This window comes from Atractosteus spatula, assembly GCF_055471065.1.
Source record: "Atractosteus spatula isolate fAtrSpa1 chromosome 10 unlocalized genomic scaffold, fAtrSpa1.hap1 SUPER_10_unloc_1, whole genome shotgun sequence".
NCBI lineage: Eukaryota > Metazoa > Chordata > Actinopteri > Semionotiformes > Lepisosteidae > Atractosteus > Atractosteus spatula.
In genome coordinates this window covers 109946-130000 of record NW_028296612.1, presented here as the reverse complement: position 1 = coordinate 130000, position 20055 = coordinate 109946, and the positions used below count along the sequence as shown (strand labels likewise).

The 20055-nt window shown below is 43.0% G+C and overlaps 1 non-coding gene across 1 annotated transcript; it reads left to right on the top strand.

Moving 5' to 3' along the window:
- The first annotated feature begins 19695 nt into the window (after positions 1-19695).
- Positions 19696-19777, top strand: trnal-aag (transfer RNA leucine (anticodon AAG)). Its single transcript has one exon. It is a non-coding gene; the product is annotated as a tRNA-Leu (tRNA).
- Positions 19778-20055: the final 278 nt, after the last annotated feature.

The following is a 20055-nucleotide window of genomic DNA, read 5'->3' as shown; positions in this document are numbered from 1 at the left end:
GGGCAGGACGGCCCAGGAGCAAAAGGCTCCCAAGGGCAGGACATTCTCGCAGCGCGCCTCCTGACCATCCTAAGACTCAGCCCGGACAACCACGGAACGGCCAGTGTGTCCGAGTGCCAGAACTTTCCTTTGTTCTAAGAGTCTAGAGCGGAGGTTGCCAGAGAGTAACCAGAGGATCCACCTGAGCTAAGCACCAGCAGCAAGCCTTGTGAACAGGTCGGAACTGTGGACAGCTGAATCACTATTCAGAACTAGCGCTTCATCAGGAATGAACCGGTCCTCTTCCTGACTTTGCTGGGACCCACAGTCATCTTTTCTCCTGTGCACAAACTTTGCTAGTTAAAGCCAACACTAACTAGCCGGTCAGTGATCATCTGCAGCACAGCACAGCCTGGCACGGAGCCAGAGAGCCCGCAGGAGATCTGAATCCCCAGAGATTGGATGAGTATTCAACTTCAATGCATTACAGCTTGAGAATTCAATTGTTATCCCAACCAGTTGATATCATTTTAATTCCTAAGAGTTATGTACCTGTTTTCAGTATCTAATGTAGAAGTTGTAACCAAGTTCACTTTATGAAACGATCTAAATGAATGATATACTGAACGTATGTCCTCTTGATATATGTAACTCTTTGTAACTGATTGTATATATACCTTTTGTATTCTGATAACCCTCTCGATAAGATCTGTTAGGTTTATATGCATATTCTATGTATTAATAAATGTATCCTCGTGTATTAGTACCCGTGTGTGTGTGCGTTGTTTGAGTTATATCGCATGGTTGGATTCTAAGGCCATCAAAAGAATCATTTTGTGATTTACGGCTACAATTAATAAATGTCCCCGTACATGCCCAAACCCTACAGAACTGGTGCCTTCAGAGAGCACACTACATTTATTGGCGTCCCTGGACGGGCTATGGTAAGACTGAAATGAGTCAACCAAGCGGAATAATTCAATATAAAACACCGCGGGTTTCATACTCGACTATACAGTGTGCTGAAAGCCGAAAGGAAAAAACTTCCCCTTGCTCTTTAAGCAGTGCTTGATTGTTTTGTGATCTTTTGCGATCTACTGGGTTGATTGCATACTTGATCTTGTGGTTTTCTGTGGTAGAACTGTGATTTCGTACTTAAAAGTAATACTCTTTAAGTTTAACGATGGTTGCTAAAAGGTCTGAATTCAAGTCGCTATTAAGCACTCTCTCTAGCAGCGACAGGTCTGACCACGATCTCCGTCATATCTCCGTCAGCGGAGAAGCTAGGAGAATAAACCTCCATTCTCTGAGAGAGCTAGCGAAGGACATGGAGAGATTTGACCCTGCAGTGTCAGAGAATAATATCGAGAGTTATATTCAAGACCTCAGGTATACCCTGCAGTACCTGCCAAACGCTACAGAACAGGAAAAAGTGTTTCTGGTCAGGAAAACTAGCAGCAGAGCTGTACATGAGTGGATGGCTAGGCAGATGAAGAAAGTCTGTGATGACTTCGAAGAGCTGTGTCAAGCACTTATCAGAATACAGTGCGTTTATTGACCCGACTGCCGCGATAGCCGCCGCCCTTAACATTAAGCACGAGAGAGCAGAGTCCCCTCGTGAATATTACGAGAGACTTAGATGAACTTATTTTGCAGGGCGAAATGATGAGGGTTGTGAAGAGAACACACATTTCAAGGGTTTATTCATTGCGAATCTCCACCCGTCAGTCAGAAAGATGATCTTAATGCATACAGATGCACAGACCATGAAAATGACTGATATTAAGAGATTCGTGCAGAAAGCCTGGGAGTATGATGTCCAAAGTCGCTCTGAGCAAAAAGCTGTTAAAGCGACTGTGTTCGCCGTCAGAGCCAGCAGGGTTAATTCCCCCCTGCTTGAAGGAGCACAGGCTCCTGAGCTGGCTAAGCCCCGTTCCAAAGCAGGCACACAGGACCACACCCAGCGTCCTAAGTTCCATGAGAACACCGGGGAAGAGAAAGGGCTAGATAAAGCTGAACAAAAGGATTCAGTAGCCGCCCGCCTAGCCAGGCTTGAACAAGTTTTATTACGACAGAGACAACCGCTCCCCAAGGCTGCCGGAAGCGTGAATGAGCTGATACTCTCCACTGGAGGAGGCGGAGACCTGCCCCCTCTCCCTCCCTCAGTCTATCTGATTGAATGGAAGGGTTCCTGCCTGGATGAGGTCAGCCACTCCCAAGCGAGTGCTGACTCCACCCCTGAAGTCACAGAGCAGGCAGTAAAACAGAGAGGAAAAGCAGGAAGCTTTTACCTCAAGGCTGCCATGGGAGATGTCTTACACAGTGAGACATTGATTGACACTGAGGTTGAAAGGTGTTTGATGTCATACAGCAAGCTCAAACGGGAAGAAAAAGAAAAGGGCATGCGACTCAGAGAGGAACCTTTGGTGGATCACCAGAAAGGCAAGGTGTGGAAACAGGTCAAGGCTCCTAAGCCTTCTGTACAGAAGGAAGGGGGGCCAAGAGGCAGACTGTGCTCACACAGTGCCCAACGAACACAGAAGCCTATGTGGAGATTCCTTCTGTTCCCTCTGGACAAGAAATAAAAATATTTTCTTGTTCCTCGGATATACAGGGAAGTCATGTCCCGGCTGAGGTCACAACAGCCTCCATGCCACAGAAGCGGTGCTCCAAGCAGCCGCCTGATCCACCAGGTAAAGCACACCCCTTTTACATCCCTAAAGAGGAGCAGATCTCCCCACCTCGCGATGAAAAGGAGCTTTCCCTGTGCACCCTGGCACCCAAGAGGGGTCAGGACCACCACCCTGCAGTGGTGGAAGGGATCCAGATGGCAGGAGAGCAGGTTGGTGATGTAGCCCTCACCCTTAGCCCTGAGAGGTCCTCTATTAGTGAGGATCTGCTTGAGCAGCTGTCACGGGGCCACCGCCAGGTGCCCCTGGTGCAACATTCACAGGTTAGAGAGGAGGTCCAGCTGGACGCTGAGACTACTGCGCTGTGGACACACCTGATCCCAGATGCCGATTCCCTCTGCTGTGACCCTGGGAACCTGCAGTCAGGTAACATTATTTCTCACAACTACCAGATAGTGAGTGAGACTGACCTGATTGTTCCTGCCTCAACGGCAGTGTTTCCAACATACCCATTCCCCCGGAAGGGACAGGGAATGAAAGCCGAGCCGGTTTTCTTACAGCCACCAGCTCAGTCTGTCAGTCTGAGTCTGACCAACAGTGGTTCAGCCAGACTGGAGCTGGATGGTCAAGCCACCCGCCTGTTAGTGCAGAACACGGCAAAGGGAGGTGTCAGAATCCCCGCCCGCACTGACATGGGCCTGGTGGGTGATAGTGAGTTCAAAGACAGTGAACTAGCTATCCCACTGCTGGGGCAGCTCCCTGAACCCCTAGCGAGGGAAGGGGGGAGCGAGCAGGTGCCCTACACCCACGCCCAGCGAACGATTGTAAACATGCCGATAGAGGGATTCCTCAATCAGGAAGTTTGCAGGGTAGACCTGAACAGTGAGACTGGGGTAACAATTCCAGATCACTCAGGTGCTCCAGATGATCACTCAGCCGAGGGTCAGGCATGCTCCACCGCTGCACCACCCCCTGCAGGGTTCCTAGAGCACAGGCATGAACAAATCGAAAAAGCAGATGCCCTGGAAATGGAGGAGGAGCATCAACAGCTGCGTCAGATCTCCCCAGATTTCCAGGATGTTGGTGCCCAAGATGCCACATGGCATACTGAGAAAGACACCATGTACATGCTGCGCCAGCTTAGAAAGGCGACAGTCACTCAGAAGGAGATGACTGAGATCAGCCACCCTAAAAGACTTTTAGGAGGACTGATCGCTGCTGCCACTGTTGTGCGTTTGCTATTTTTGGTAGGTTTGTTTGCTACTGGCACTCTCACCCTGACTGCCCCAAGAAGGCAGGTGTCAGAGATGCCAGAGGGTAGTGACAGACTGTATCAACAGCAGCAAAAGTTGGAAAGCTTAGGGAAAACCCTACAGGCAACTTCCTATGCAACAGGGTTAAACCTTATCCCCCAACCAGTGGACATGATTGCCGGTGTTATACAGTGGGTTTATGCTTGTGTGCAACAGGCCAGAATGTTGACACAAGACCTGTTAAGGGAGTTCAGTGCCACTGTAGCCAGTCTAGCCATGGCACAAATCCCAACCCACTTGATTCCACTCTTCTCAGTAGAGGAGTATGTGACATTAACCACCCCATCGCTCATAGCTCACCCAGAAGGCAATCCAAGATTGAATTTGGTTCCAAATCTTGAGATGGGTATGGCTACCAAAGCTATCCATTGGCTGTGTCTAAATGATTCACCAATGAAGGGTGTAAAGCTACTAACGAACAGAGGGAGGTTAATGAACCCCATGAAGAGCAGGTGGGAAGTAAATGGCTGGTCAGCACACCACACTTAACTGTCACTATGACTTGTGACAGGCATGATACAGCTACCACAATGCAGCTACCTAACCAACAGTCTCCTGCAAGTTCCCAAGGAGGCCATAGTACAGCATGGTAACTTAACACTGTATGGTCTGGAACCAGACAACATAAGACCAAACTGGAGGTCGTGGATGCCTTCAGGTGCCACACTATTGAATTGGATAGAAATCCAAGAAACACTACGCCCTGAAGAGGTACAGGTAGTTAGTTTGCTTTAATGGAACAAACCTCCAACCCACCCTGGCAGGTGCCCAACACAGGTGTCGTGGTTTATCAGGGGGGCTGGGAACAGGAACTGTTGTTATTGTAACACTACTGCCGGGTAGCTGGGTCATGACTGACAGTGTACTCTGAATGCTGTACTCTTACATCAAGATGTACTCCGGGTAGCATGAATGAGTCAAAGGTAGCATGTCAAAAGAAAGGAAGTTACTTCTTCCCAAATATCTGCCTACAGAGGTATCAGATATTGACAGTGAACTTCCTGATGTGTAATGCCTAGACTGAGATGATGTCTGCTACCGTGTTTATACATACTCCAGATTTTATTCATCCTGTTTGTTCCCAATGCTGGTTCCGGTATGAATTCTCGAGGAGTAATGTGGACATTTAAGGTTAATGTTCTAATGACAAGGGACATCACTTAACTCTGTTTTGTTTTGAAGGCAACAACGCCTCAGGACCTCGTGACCTTCAAAAAGGGGGGATATGTAGCGGCAATGCTTATTAATAAGACAGAATTAAGTGTTGCTGTGCTTTCCCAAATGAGGCCCCATCTCTCTCTTCAAATCTGTGGTGCAGCCACAGAGAAGCTATTCATGCAGGCTGATTTAAAGATGTTTTCTTTTGATAAGGGACAGCTCCCAAATGGGGATGCACTTAGCTAAGCCTGGCTATCATGATCAATGGTCATCCATTGGCGCCTATCTGTCTAGGGAGTGCCAGATGGACATCTGGACTGCATTCCTAAGTGTCAGGAGTAAGTGACTCATATCTCACCTTGATCAACCAATCAGGGACTGGTAGGGCCGAGTAACCCACGTGGGATTCTGATGCCCATGGAACTTTCAGCCAATGAATAAGCTGAAGTTCCTCCAGGTAAAAACAGGCAACACAGAGCTCCAAGACTATTCTAAAGACTTTTCTAAGGAGAATTCTAAAGGAGAATTCCAGGGCAGGACGGCCCAGGAGCAGAAGGCTCCCAAGGGCAGGACATTCTCGCAGCGCGCCTCCTGACCATCCTGAGCCTGGACAACCACGGAACGGCCAGTGTGTCCAAGTGCCAGAACTTTCCTCTGTTCTAAGAGTCGAGAGCGGAGGTTGACAGAGAGTAACCAAAGGATCCACCCGAGGTTAGCATCAGCAGCAAGCCTCGTGAACAGGTCGGAACTGTGGACAGCTGAATCACTATTCAGAACTAGCGCTTCATGACTTGCTGGGACCCACATTCATCTTTTCTCCTGTGCACAAACTCTGCTAGTTAAAGCCAACACTAACTAGCCGGTCAGTGAGCATCAGCATTGCATCGTCGCAAGCCACACAGCACAGCCTGGCACGGAGCCAGAGAACCCGCAGGAGATCTGAATCCCCAGAGATTGGATGAGTATTCAACTTCAATGCATTGCTGCTTGAGAATTCAATTGTTATCCCAACCAGTTGATATCATTTTAATTCCTAAGAGTTATGTACTTGTTTTGAGTATCTAATGTAGAAGTTATAGCCAAGTTCATTTACGAAACGGTCTAAATGAATGATATACTGAACGTATGTCCTCTTGATATATGTAACTCTTCGTAACTGACTGAATATATACCTTTTGTATTCTGATAACCCTCTCGATAAGATCTGTTAGGTTTACATGCATATTCTATGTATTAATAAATGTATCCTCGTGTATTAGTACCTGTGTGTGTGCGTTGTTTGAGTTATATCGCATGGTTGGATTCTAAAGCCATCAAAAGAATCAACTTTGTAATTTATGGCTACAATTAATAATTGTCCCCGTAAATGCCCAAAACCTACAGAACTGGTGCCTCGTGAGAGCACACTACACTGTGAAGGGGAAGAAGTTTGTGACTTCCAGGTGTTTCCAGAAGGGAGAGGTGGTGTGTGATTACAACGGCAAGGTCATCACAAAGACAACTGCTGAAGCTCACAGATGACAGAGGGAGACATGAGATGTCTTTTCTTTTCAGATGAACCTGCACAAAAACTGTGCATTGATGCTCGTGAAAAACACTGAGCCTGCCTCCCGGATAAGGAGGCAAATCGGAAGATGGATAAATCAATCAAAGAGAAAAGACAATGTAAGGGCTGTAAGAAAGTCATTTATAATCAACGAACAGTCTGTCATAATTCTGTCTGTGACAAAAAGGGACATTTTTGAGGGGAGAAGAGCTCCTCTGTGATTACAGCATTTCCAGGAAATAATTTCAAGGTGAAGGACAAGCTCTGGAGTGGTTGGTTCACTGACCATTTCCAAAAAAGAAACTAAGTAAGTATATTAAAGTGCATATTTTGAAGATATTCATTTTCTTGTACCTTGGAATTAATGTAAAAATTATATTCGTGTTAATGTCTTGAAAATAGCATTTCTCATTCTCATCAGCAAGGATATAAGAAAAGATGGAAAGATGGCGACGGTTTACAGAAAGCTCTCTCGTTGTGTGTCTGTTTTAATGTTTATTTATACGTTAATACTCTTGTTTTGTGTTGGACGCTCAATGTCTGTCATTACTTATGATAGACAAACGCTTTTAAACCTGAGGACAGACTCCTTAATGTCATCAAACAACTTTTTTCACGTACCGGACCCCACCTGCTGGATCGGACAAAGATGCGGCAAACAACAACAACAGGTGGGCAGACGCCAGGGGAGACGAGGCGGCGTACTAGCGCGACCACGAAGGCGTCCGCACAGACCACCGCTTCCGTCTATTTTGTTAGCTAATGTTCAGTCACTGGACAATAAGATAGATGAGCTACATTGTCGGATCAATGCGGAAAGGGACCTGAGGGACTGCTGTGTTTATGCCTTCACTGAAACCTGGCTGAATGCATGCGTCCCGGACACCGCCATCCAGCCAAAGGGGTTCACCATTTACCGCATGGACAGAAACCACCAAGCAACCGGCAAACACAAAGGAGGAGGCGTCTGCTTCCTGGTCAACAGCAAGTGGTGCACCGACGTGAAGGTAATCTCTAAATCCTGCTCGCCGAATCTAGAACACCTGACCATAAAATGTCGACCCTTTTATTTGCCGAGGGAGTTTTCCGCCACTATCATCACAACCGTTTACATTCAACCTCAAGCCTGCGTGGAAGCAGCACATAGCGAACTCCACGACATTATCAACAAGCATGAAAACTCCCACCCAGAAGCCGTCTCAATTGTAGTTGGCGACTTCAACCACTGCACTCTGAGGAAAGTACTGCAAAAATACATTCAGCATGTCACAGTACCGACAAGAGGAGACAATATTTTGGATCACTGCTACACAACAATAAAAGGAGCATACAAAGCGCTTCCCAAACCGAGTTTCGGTAAGTCGGACCACATCGCTCTCCTGTTGCTTCCTGAGTACAAACAGAAGCTGAAGACCTCCCCCATTGCGAACAGGTCAGTGCGTTGTTGGTCTGAGGAGGCGGAAAGCAAGTTAATAGACTGCTTTGATAGTACAGACTGGGACGCATTCAGAGCTCCCGACACAGATTTAAATGAGTATACGGACGCGGTCACCAGCTATATTAAATACTGCACCGACATTTGTGTACCAGAAATGAAAATTAGGTCATTTCCCAATCAGAAACCGTGGTTCAACAACGACATTCGCAATAAAATAAAAGATAGATCCATCGCGTTCAAATCGGGGGACAAAGAGCTGTACAAGAAATCACGGTATGTATTAGAGGAAGCCATAAAACGCGCCAAACGGAGCTACAGAGTGCGGCTTGAAACGCAGTACGCTGACACCCGGAGGCTGTGGCAGGGATTACAGTCAATCTCAGGCTACAAGGGCTGCAGCCAGGAGATTGACACGAACAACGCATCCCTGCCTGACGAGCTGAACCATTTCTATGCCCGCTTTGATGCTCTGAACACGGGCAATGCTGAGAAGACCCCAAGTGTGCAGGGCGAGTTTGTTCTGAAACTCTCAGAGCAGGACGTGCAGAAGACTCTGAGCAGGGTGAAAATCCATAAGGCTGCAGGGCCTGATGGGATACCACCTCGAGTCCTAAGGACATGTGCAGCCCAGCTGACCACAGTGCTTACGGACATCTTTAACTCCTCCCTGTCACAGTCCATGGTCCCCACCTGCTTCAAAAAAACCACTATTGTTCCAACCCCCAAAAAGGCAAAAGTGACATGCCTGAATGATTACCGCCCAGTAGCATTAACATCTGTGGTGATGAAATGCCTGGAGAAGCTGGTGTTGTCACACATCAACTCCTCCATCACAGAGTCCCTGGACCCCTTGCAGTTCGCCTACCAGAACAACAGATCAGTGGATGATGCTGTCTCCCTGGCTCTGCATACAGCCTTGGAACACCTGGACACTAAGAACTCGTATGTGAGAATGCTGTTTGTGGACTACAGTTCAGCATTCAATTCCATCATACCCAGTCAACTGGTGACAAAGCTCAGGGGATTAGGTCTGTGCAACTCTGTCTGCAACTGGCTGCTGGACTTTCTTATCGAGAGACCACAGGTGGTGCGGATAGGCAATAAAACATCAACACCACTCACCCTGAGCACTGGAACCCCACAAGGCTGCTGTCTGAGTCCAAGGTTGTACTCCCTATTTACTCACGACTGCACAGCAAGACACAGCAACAACCGCATCATTAAGTTTGCTGATGACACCACTATAATAGGACTGATCAGTGATGATGACGAGTCCACTTACATGGATGAAGTTGTACAGCTGCTTAGGTGGTGTCATAGCAATAACCTGGACTTGAACATAAAGAAAACGAAAGAGCTAATAGTGGACATTCGGAGACACAGGCCATACACTCACAGCCCACTCAGTATTGATGGAATGGAAGTGGAAACAGTCACCAGCTTTAGGTTTTTAGGAATTCACATCTCTAAGGATCTAACCTGGACTGTGAACACTGACTCTATCATGAAGAAGGCTCAGCAGCGCCTTTATTTCTTGAGGTGCCTCAAGCGATGGGGGATGCCAATACATGTGTTGGTGAACTTCTACCGCTGCACCATCGAGAGCGTCCTCACCAACGGGATCACCGTGTGGTATGGCAACACCTCTTCGCGAGAAAGAAAGGCACTGCAGAGAATGGTCAATATGGCCCAGAAGATCATCGGCTGCAGTCTCACCGAGATTAAACAGCTCTATGAGGACCGCTGCTGTGGTAGAATTCTGGCCATCACAGAAGACAGTCACCACCCCGGGCATGAGCTCTTCACCCCACTGCCCTCAGGCAAGAGATATAAGAGCATACGGACACTTACCACTAGATTCTTCAATAGCTTCTATCCACAAGCAGTGAGACTGGCGAACACATTTAGCCATCCCCCTCGGACCTCACCTACACCATCACCATCTACCTCTTTATGATTTCTTATCTATTGCACATCTCCAGTCATTGTTTACACGTCTGTATTGTTTACATTCAAACTGTCTACATGTTTACTTGCACATTGTCTATTGTTTGTTTGTACATTGTCTTGATGCACTGTTTGCACTTTGTCTTGTTTTTTACACTTGTTTTACAATCGAGAGACTTTCTATGAGTAAGAATTCCATTGTACCAGTACCGGTTACATATGGCAATAAAGTTCAAGTTCAAGTTCATAAGGAAGGGATATGGATCTTGCAACTTCTTAAAAGTTGTAAAAGTGATTACCATATTGCCAGTGGTTTATATTTAAAACCTAAAGATTTTAAATTGAATCTTTCTTAAACAAAGGACATTTTTCACAGGAACAGCAGCCTAAATCAGTCGATGACTGTAAATATGACAAGCTTGTGATAAATTTTAAAGTGCAAAACAAAGTTGTATTGTTTTGGTTTTGTCTTCAACATCATATTAATAGGCATGTTATTTTTAGAGCAGCTGCCTGCCATTCACCACCAGCCAAGATGCCACGAGGTACATGAAATGACCCAGAAGTACTTAATGATACAGAGAAGAGCATATGGGGGGAAAAAAAAGAAGACAAGAAATATCCATTAACACGTGCATCTAGAAGCCAGAAGACGGGTGATGATCAGCATTTCAAAAGCAGACACTGGAGGTTGAATTCAAGTTTTAACAGTGATTGTCTATGTTTGGCTTCAACACAAATCATATTAATATGCTCACATTATTAATTTGTACAAAGTCCCCAATATTCATTACAGGCGACGTTCCCAGGAGTACACACGACCCAGCCAGAACGTGGCTAGCCGACGTCCAGTGGACCTCAGGGAAAGAACTCTTGCCCACACGGATGTCTCTGCTCTGAAAACCACTGGATAAAGGTATATGGCGGTCTGTTCTCAGCTGTTGATTTTGTGAAAAATATTGAATATGAAAGATTGAAGTGTCACTATTCAATGAAGTTCAGACATAAGTATTATGTTGAGAAGCTAGATCTGTTCTACTAATAGCTTTAGTACCTTAATATTGTACTGTTTGCTCTGGTTTTCAGACATCAGTCCAAGATCATTGGTGGGTTAATTGATTTCTGGTAAGATTGGCCCCACGTGTGAGTGTGTGTTTACATTTCTATCTGGCATCCTCAAAAGATGGTTTTGTTTCCTTTTCTTAATTGCTCTTGATTACTAGAGTTTATTTGGCATGATACATTTGTGATAAATGCTTTTTCTTTGTGAATAGTCTTATTTTAATCTACATAATGTCAATGAGTTAGTACCTTAAAGAACAAGCAGTAAAAGAAATGACATTTCAGGTTTATTAGCTAAAGTTTTTATAAGTGAACTGAGATTCCTTTACAGTGCAGAGACCCATCTTTAATATGCTGTGTGTGCTCATAATGGACTTGAAATTTGTTTTTGTCACAATGTAAAGGTATAATAAATAGATAATATACTCTATTTATCAAGACATGACTATTTTAATTCCATACTTCCATTGACTGCTTTGGAATGCATTCCTTACAATTTTCCTAAATAATCATTGTCTCACAGTGTAGACCTGGGTGACATAACAGGGGTCAGGGCTGTGTTGACTGGAGGTTTGTGTAGACTGGCCATTGTCTATGTGAGACTGTGGGATCACTAGGGGTTCCCCCCCAACACCTGTAACATTGTCAAGTGGTATAATTACCTACAAAAGCTAAAGTTTCCTCCATTAAGGGGTCACTATTTGTTACATTCTGGCGGAACAAGAGACAAGATAAACCTCTCACTGTCACTGACGGAGCAGTCCGGGACACTCTATGCTAGATTGGACTATTGTCTTTGGAAGATGGGGTCACAGGTGATGAAATAGACCACAGTGGCAGTCCTGCCTAGCTGTTATATCACTGAGAGACTCACCCACACATTGAGAAGAGAGCACTGGTTTCTGTGCAGAAAGCAGAACAACTCACTTTAACTGGTCAATTAGGTCTAATGAGTTTTATTGCCCTTGACATCTAACTTACTCCAGCCCCCCTTGTGGAAACAACCCCTAATTACTGTTCATGAGCTCCTGGCCACACTTGTTTCCAGTGGAACCAACCTGGAGCAGCAGAACAGAGGTTTTTGTTTCTTTAAGTTGTCTGCTGTTGTAAAACAAGTCATCCCTTAGGAATAAAAACTCTCCCTCTAGTCTGGTTGCTATCTCCTTTATTTGCCCCATATTCCCAGGGAAAAGCAGCTGAGTGATCAAAAGCTGAACTGCAATTTCACTGAATTTCACACTGGGTTACAACAGACCCTGGTGGGAGAATGGGCAGGAGAGGGCCGGTTGTGCTCCTGAACTAGTCCCCCTCCTCTCCTACTCTCGTATTTGCATCACAGTCTATAAACTCCAGCCCTATTGCTTTTCTTCCAGTTCATTTTTTTTAATACAGCTCGTGAATTATGTATACTCTTGTGAAGTATCAAGAAAGCACTCTTATCTTTATTTCACGTACAGTATACAGCAGACTGCTTGATAAAAAATAAATAAAAGCGCTATTCCCGACGGTCTAGCACAGTAACCACAACTCCAATAACTTTAACTAGAGGAAGAAATCCATCTTCTGCTCAAAAGGAAAAAAAAACATAGAAATCATAATTCTCCAACACTGGCTGGAGACTCTCTGTGTCCGTGCTCAGCGGTTATATAGGACAGGACTCAGCGCGCAGCAGGTGCGGCTCATTGCTCTACGCTCCCCGTGCGGAATGCGTGTCTCCTCCTTCCAGACTAGTAACACCGCTGCATACATCCCTCTTAAATCCCAGAAACACAGAAACTCCGGGGTGTTTCTGTGATTCAGTACTGGGTTTCTCTGTTCGAGGTTACAAGCAGAAACAAAAAAAGCGCTGAAAGCAGGAAGTTATTTCTGCTCGTAGGCATAAACGTGTAAAAATAAATTTTCTGATTCCTAAAACCCTAATAAAATCCATCTAAGTCTCCCTTTCGTTCCCAATGCACATAACTGAATATAAACCAGTCAAGTTCAGGTACTTTTCTGATGTACAGTATCTGAATAGTTCTGGCGCGGCTGTTGTAACAAAGATACTTACGAACTTTTTTTTTTCATACGAGCTCTTGCCGTTTTTAAAATGAATATTTTTTTGAATTCGCTAAATCACACGAAACACCAGCATCACTTATCGTAAGCATCTGACCAATTACATTCCTGAATGTTAAACCCATTTAGTATTTATTTTTAACTTGTTTTATTTTTTTTTTAAATTACACACCTGTTAACGTAGCCCGGATCGCGGTCACCGAGGACCACTCCTGTCTCCCCAGATGACACTTTTTATTTTTAAGATAAACGCGAGATAAACAACGTTTGTTTGAAACCGCTCCACAATTTTCTCACATGCACGTATTCTCAAATATCACCACAACAAAACCATAAAGTTTGTTTCCACAGACATGACACTATTATGCAATAAACCAATAAATTAATGAACTAGCAGAATCCCAATAAAAACACACGGCAACCCGGCAAGCACAGCATGTCAATATCATACATTTTTACCAACAAAACCGCAAAAGCAAAAACCAGCAAATATATATATATATCCCATGTTTTTACCTTATTCTGGAGCATGATATATATCCAAAATAACCCAGACTAGTTTATCTCAAGAGCTAGAGACAAGTAAACGTTACTGATTACGTAGTAAATGTTTGAAGAACGAGCGCCAAAAATAAGGCGATTTGATTGGTAAAAACCGCTGTCATTCTTTGTATTTTCAGCCATTCAGAGCCCTTAGGGGGTGAGACTTCCTCTAGAAGCTTCAGGCTGCATTTTTAGCTGTCAATCATTGACTCAGAAGGGATAATCAATCAGTTTTTTTATCAGTTTCTTATCAGTGCTCCTTTTTTTCACACCAGAAGGCAACTCTGAGGTTTTTTTTCATTGCATAACAGCAGATAAAGGCTCTCTAGCAGTGTCTTAAGGTTTTTATAGCAATTGCAATGGTTTTTATTCTTATTATTCTCTATATTTTATGATTTTTTATTATAGGCGTGAAATTTCATTCCAGGTCCAGTCTTCACAAAACATGATGTAGAATTTTCTCTAATTGATCAATTTGTCCCAATTTTTTATCCAAGCTAGTAGCCACCTAGAACAAGGTTTTCAAATCATTCCCAGGCCCTTGACATGCATATAGTTGAAAAATCTGACCTCTGAAGACCAAAAAAAAAATGTTCGCCAGCTGTTTTTTTTGTTTTTTTTTTCATATGTTTGTCTGCTGAGTGGACACATTAAGAAATATAAGAAATTTGACTATTCACACTCAAAGCCAAGGGGGTTAGCTTCAATTTAAGACCTGAACCAGGCTCCTGCTATGTTCTGCTGCAGAGATATAACAAATGTTTAAGGGGGAGGAAATTCCAGGCGGACATTGGCTAAATATGTCACTGGTAGTAAAAGGTTAAGTATTCTTGCCATTTTTAGCATATTGTAAGTGGATTTTTTGCAAACATTTTATTTTTTAAATCACATGAAACACAATCAACCCATTGTAACTTCACATTGATAATTCCTGAGCTTTATAACTGTGTATTATTTCTTTTTACCTTGTTTTAATATTTTTTTTATTATTTTTGCATTTTACAGAGCTTTTTAATATATTGTGAGCATTTTAGTGTCATTTTAAAATAGGACTATCAATGCTCCTGACTTTTAAACCTGTATTTATTCTGACATTATTCTCTCCACCTGCAGATGAGGGAGGTATTTGATTTTAAATTTGTTGATTTGGGGGGAAAATATACATTCATTTCCTTGTATGTATCACCAGTGGGAAACTTGGCATTTTTGGATGAATTGCAATCTTTACTGCAAGGCGTTCAGACTGATATAGAAATGACTGGAGATTTAAATGACACATTTGATAAATCAGACAGGAACAGCATAACATCTAAAATGGCAGAACCCTCTAAAGTACTGAAAAATTTCCGGCACATTCATAATCAATAAAATTTATTTAATTTAAAGCATAAAATTTGCTTTAAAAAGAAAACCACAATTTCTACGATATCATATTTCAATATCGACGTTCAGATGAAGAATTTGAGGATTTGAATATCAGTGGAGAGTACATTGATTTTGGGACAATGTTTGCATCTGAATAATCCTTCCTCCTGGAAAGAAGGAAAAAAAAGTTTTGAGTCTCAGTCTTCAGGATCCCCCCCAAAAAACGTGCAAATTTGTTTCCGATGTATTTTGGATAAAGATATAACTCTCATAGAAGATACATTTTATCAGTTGAATGCAGTCGATACTTTCGACTTTTTATATGATGATAGGACCTACATTTAGGGCTCAGTACTGATAACACTGCTGCTATTGATGGATTAGAAATAAGTGATGTACTGGCAGTTTTTTTTTCTGAGGCAAGAAGTCCTAGAACACCTCCTATAAAAATGTTAAGATTCAGAGCAAGAAATATTTTTCCACCTCACCTAATGCTATTGCATTAACGAGGCTGAAGTTGGCTTCTTATTCGCCAGCTGCTGCTTTGCGTTTTTCGTTCCATCTTAAATGCTGCTGCTGTGATGTTATGTCGTCTTTCGCCTGTAGATGGCTCATTTTTAAATGAGTCATTTAAATAGTCATTTTTAAAAATACTTATCCGGATGTATTACTGTACATTTCCTCAGTAAAGGGGAATATGTAAGTAGAGACTGTCCAAATTGCATTTTTGTATGAAGCACATTTCAGAAACACAACTCACAATAAAACAAACTGGCATGTTATACCACGAGTAAATAAGACAAAGGCAAAACGTAAATTCACTGGCACTTTCTGCATATTTTCCAGGACCTTGCCTTCTGATCATAAAAAGTCTCAAACTCTTGCATTTTACAAGAAATTTTAATATAGCAGTTTTAAATGGGACATTTAGAACATGGCATATGAGACTATATGGTTAACTGAGGATGAGCAGAGGGTGATCGAACCTACCTCCTGGTTATAAAAATGTCTAAAAATTCTCACACAGATGTGTGAGAGACAATGGAAAAGACTATCAAAATCCTGAACTTCAGAACATTGTACTGTACCGTTTTTTAAATACGACCCTCTGAACATGGCATGAGAGAATACATTGTCAAATGGTAAATGCAATGTTTGCTATATTGCTAGGGCCCTCCCTCCTGATTTTAAAATCGTCTCATATTTCTGACATCAAGGTGTGAGACACAATATAACAGACTGTCAAAATCCTGAACTTCAGGACATTTAATGATACCATTTTAAAAATATGACCCTCTGAGCATGGCATGTGAGAAAATGGCATGTGAGAATGCATTGGGAAAAGGTGAATGCAATTTCTGCTGAATTGCTATGGCCCTCCCTCCTGATTACAAACTCGTCTCACAATTCTGACATCAAGGTGTGAGACACAATATAACAGACTGTCAAAATCCTGAACTTCAGGACATTTAATGATACCATTTTAAAAATATGACCCTCTGAGCATGGCATGTGAGAAAATGGCATGTGAGAATGCATTGGGAAAAGGTGAATGCAATTTCTGCTGAATTGCTATGGCCCTCCCTCCTGATTACAAACTTGTCTCACAATTCTGACACTGAGGTGTGAGACACAATGTAACAGACACTGTTAAATTGTGAAGTACAAGAGATTATACTGTTACGTTTTTTTTTAATATTGACCCTCTGGCATGGGAGGACTGTAGTCAACAAAATAGCACACATTCTGCCAATTTGCTTTGTCCCTCCTTCCTCGTTACCAAAACATCTTAGTATACCGACACTAAGGTAAATGTCTCTAAATCCAGAAGTTAAGTTGTCAAAGTATATCGGAGTCAACCGATACTGATCAGGTTCTGCTGATGCTGAGCCCGCAGCCTTCACCATAAGGTCCAATTCCCCAAGCCTGCTGACCTTATATGTCCATCCCTTCTCGTCAAAATTCGTATTTTCACAGGGTACCCTTCAGAAATTGCAGTATAGAATGAAAATAACTCCAATAGATATCGGCCACTGTTGGCGATTTTCCTTTAAGATAGATAGATAATACTTTATTAATCCCGTAGGGAAATTGACAAATGATTCTCCAGAAATTTTACCGAGTGTATCACTTTCACTGAGACCGAGAAGTGTTAAGCTGTACATGAGTCTTTGTGGCTCGGTTGTTAACCAAAAGGGTGGTGGTTTGAGACCTCCCAGGGACGCTATGAGCCTTTTAATGAACACACCCTCTTCACTTCATTTCTCCATGGCCGGTCTTGTACCGCAATCAAATACAGAGCCCGTAGGGGGCAGTAAGCCCGCATATATAGCTCACTGTGTATATAATGAAGAAGCGGAGGTTAGTTTCTCATCTGCATGTTGCAGAGCCTTACGCAACTCGTACCAACAGTTGGGGTTTGATCCCTGCGTGGGCTATTAGTTGAAGGACCATTGTAAATGACGTGTAACAGATTTATCCAGCTGGCTTTTATGTTTCATACTAAATTGCTATCTTGAAACCAAAATAATTAGAAATATGGAACACAACTGTTGTTCCCCATGAAGGAAAGCTGTTTTACACTGACGTCACTCCTTTTTATTTAATCCAGATTTTAAAAACAACTCCGCCCTATCAAAGGAAAATGTTACACAAAAGTTGGAAAGCACACTCTGAATCCAGATGTATATTTGATTTCCGCAATCCGTTCAAGGCTGCCTATGTTAATCGTAAGTGTATAGAAGAAACATTTAATATATTGTTCAGTTTAAATCAAAATGCTTTACTACTACAAGAGAGAAGTATAGTATGGAGGATGCGACAAATGTGTGATTTCTTGGAATAAAACTACTTTTCTTTGCGTTCGAAATTAATCGAAACAATTGACACACAAACCCTTTGTCTTTTTTAAAGAGATTATATCTTTAAGCAGACAAATGTATAAAATGTGTTTTTTTTACCTAGAGATTTTGGACAGGGGCGATGTATTACTAGTAGAGGCTGCTGACTAATTAACACTGTACTGTCTGGAGATCAGCTCCATTTGCAATAAAAAAACGTGCGTAACAAAGCTGGAGAGCAGCTGAACTTGTGCTCAGTAGTCAGTATGGTGCTGAGGGTTCAATACTGGCGTTGTTGTATTAGCACAAGCTGCACAGGCTCTGAATCAGACCATTTCAATTAGTCTGATCAGTGCAGGACAAGTTAATGTAGTATTATTGCTTTGTCTGTCTCTTGTTTGTATATAAATGAATGTCTCTGATAACTTAATGTTAGTTTTTAATTTAGTTTTAGTTTTACGATGTAGGTCATGCGTTGATATATGACATGTCTCATTCCTGATTCAGCTCATGCTCCATAGGAGAGAAGAGATTCCTCCTGTTTCTCGTACAACCATATCAGAACAAAAGCCCGTGTCACCCAGCTCTGATTCAAGATCGAGTTGCATCTTCAACATTTTGTTTTTGTTTCTGATCATAAATTTCTTTAGTTATGATCAATATTGAACTTTTTCTAAATAAAACAAAAATAATCAAACATGCAGGCAGATTTTTGAAAAGTATTAGGAGTTGACAGGGCGCTCCTTCGGAATAGTCGTCAGAAAATGTGAGAAAAGGAAAGTTACGTAAGTTCTCACAGCATTAAAGATTGGAATCTGATCATAAAAAAACTAGCTGTCTCCCCGTCGGTAATCAAACCCCGGTTTCCCACGTGACAGGCAGGGACACAAACAACTTTACTAACTAGGAGCGCTTGCTAGCTATTAGGAGGCATTTACTCTTAAATATGTTACTGTTTTGGGATTTGACTTTAATTTTCCCGATACCAGCTTTTAACAAAAGTAAAGGCACATGGCACATGTGTGCCACATCACGTCCGAGTTTAGTGACAACTACCTCAGAGATTGTAAGCTGGGTAGTTTCAGATCAGATCACTTTTTTTATCAAAGGTTCAAGCAAACCCGAATACTTTTGCAAGAGACATTTCAGAATCCAAGTCAAATCCAGTACGATTGCTGGATCCTTCGAATTCGACTGAACTATAGCACAGATCTGCAGTCCACCATTAGAATACTGTGGGTGTGTTGTATAAGCCACATGGCCAAAATAGTTCTAAAACAGGAGATGCATCCTCGTTTATTAATGTGGTATAAAGTGAAATGGTCTGGGAAGAGTCCTACGTTTGAACAGTTCAAAATAGACGTAAAGGGGTATTTACGGACTCTTTCGAAATGTAAGAACAAGCTGTGCGGACCTTATCTTTATTTACCTTGTGTAATCGTTTTTCATAAAGTGTAATTGTATTATAGCATGTGCCCCTGACGATGTTCTTGATACGTTATATGTGCTCTTGTTTGTATTGTATGTAGTTTTGTTGTTCAAATAAAACGTAAAAGACACAACTTTCCGGATGCGGCTGCTGTAAAGATAAAATGACATCAAGGGTGCTGTACGCAGAGGTCTGAAACCTGCTCCACAGAAGATCTTTATCCAGAGGTGTTAAAGAAGTCGAGATCTTGCCATGAGAGGGGAAGCATCTCAGAAAAAGCAGGTGCAGTCGGTTCCACGGTCATAACGCCACTAAGTCGGGCGACAAGAGCAAAACCCACCCGACCTCCTCCGAGCAAGTAACGAGACAAAGAAACAGCGCACAGCGGGTAGCGTGGCCGAGCGGTCTAAGGCGCTGGATTAAGGCTCCAGTCTCTTCGGGGGCGTGGGTTCGAATCCCACCGCTGCCAGGTGCTTCTGTCGCCACCTCCTTTCAGCTGACTTCAGACGAAAAGGAGGGAGCTGCTTTTTGGCAGTCTCTCGAGAAACTAAGCAAAGTGTTTAAAGATGCTTTCTCAGCTTGACATCAAGGCACAAAAAAAAACCTTCTTGCGTCCTCTCAACCCAAAAGCGCTTTGCCACTTTTTGCGTTATGCAGGGAACGACGTCTGCCCAGATCACTTTTGTGTCAATGCAAATCGTAGTGTGCCCTCCATTTTAATGTTGGCTGTGCTGGCGTGCCGCTTCT